At 42.5% G+C, this 1,614-nt stretch overlaps 1 protein-coding gene across 5 annotated transcripts in view; it reads left to right on the forward strand.

The window, feature by feature from the left end:
* Window positions 1-1,614, forward strand: part of LOC135717477 (peripheral plasma membrane protein CASK-like) — an 850,957-nt gene that overhangs the window by 500,718 nt on the left and 348,625 nt on the right. The gene's annotated exons all lie outside the window — the stretch shown is intronic.

Genomic DNA, 1,614 nt, shown 5'->3' on the forward strand with positions numbered 1-1,614 from the left:
CAAAATTTGCAGGTTTTATGTTTCCAACGCATACTTTGTAACCTATTCTTGTAAGTCACAAGTAAAACATGCCATCATACCATCTTTTGGTTTTATTATTCTGAAAAACATTATTTTAGCTGAAATGAGTCTTTGCAACCTTGCTCCTTTCCTTTATTTAACGTCGGTATCTGTTCCGCAATCTAGTGTCAATCACCGACGGACATCGATTGCCATCCATTGACGGCAATCGAATGTGCAGGAAGGCAGCTTCCACACCTGCGTAGGATATCGCACCCATTCAAACACACATGGGCCGGGACCAACGGCTTTACTTCCCTTCCGAAGGAAGACGTGACCAGAGATTTTTATGCCTCAGAAAAATCCCACCGACCTCGGCTGGGATTGAACCCAGACCCATCGGGGTGTTAGAAAGCAGTAACGCTTACCACTACACCACCGGTGCCGGCTTTTCGTCCGCTTCACCGAAGCTTGATAGAAACACGAGTGAAGCGACGGGAGAATGAGAGACAAACGATTGCAAATTTGTTTGTAGACGCCGATTGAGGTGCTAGAATGATGAAAAGCTGCTCGACTTCAACAGAAGAAGAAAGCTAGCAGTCTCTTCGTCACATCGATTTCGTCGATTGAAGCTGATATTGCGACGCTCTGCTTGAGATGGAATGACCTACATCTGTTTTCTAACTTAACGAAAATTCACACGAGGTTCTGAAACCCGTTGGACATGTCGAGTTTCATTAAAATTGTGACATTCCTTGTTCCACATTTTTCACCCGATGAGAATCAATGTATCATCATGATTTTGAGTTAGATTTGATGTTTGATTGTATGTTTATCACTATTGCACTAGGATGATCGCTTATGTGCAAGTTTGTGAAGTTTGTCCCCTGCTCTTGTGAAATTAACTGATATTTGGGGTTGTAATCCAATATGATCTTCTAGCACAAGAATTTCCCAGCATTGCTTTAGTTCCTGTCCTCTCAAGGAACCGTGATCATATTCAAATGAATCCGCATAATTTATTCAATACAGGATTGCTTCCTGCTGATTAAATCTTCCCTTAACTACCGATGACGACCATTCATCTCGCATTCCCACTGTGCCAACTTGGTTCAATGATTAATTAGTACCCTTTTAATTGTAATTAAACACATCCCCACCCCAACACAAAGCAAGTTTAAACAAAGTATCATTGGTTCAACCTTCGGTTGACCACCATTCCACACTCTTTGATGCAGGGCAAAGAATAGAATAAAATAGTTTCACATCATCTCCAGGACAAAAGAACGACAAAGGTCTTCAATCTTCAATAGTTTCGCTCAACTTCCGCTTGCCTGACCCGGGTTGGACGAGTGCACAAAACCAGGCAAGATTTCTAAAAGGGGTTGTGATCTTTTCCTTTTAGAGCTGCAGCCCGCGCGAGCTACCGGGGAGTGCGAAATAATTAATTCTAGCTTAAGCACACAATTGCAATCATTTATTTAAAGTGCAAACGCGCGTGTGGCCGCGAGGGATGATGGGTGGGGCAGTCTGCGGACGAAAAAGTGAAAACTTATTGCGGCTGCCTTTCTCTTCGGGTGGAAAAAAAAAAATGATGAAGAAAATTAAATTTCC

Source organism: Ochlerotatus camptorhynchus, unplaced genomic scaffold (genome assembly GCF_037179485.1).
Source record: "Ochlerotatus camptorhynchus isolate MF236.1 unplaced genomic scaffold, CSIRO-AGI_Acam_v1.1 ptg000056l, whole genome shotgun sequence".
NCBI classification, from domain to species: Eukaryota; Metazoa; Arthropoda; class Insecta; order Diptera; family Culicidae; genus Ochlerotatus; species Ochlerotatus camptorhynchus.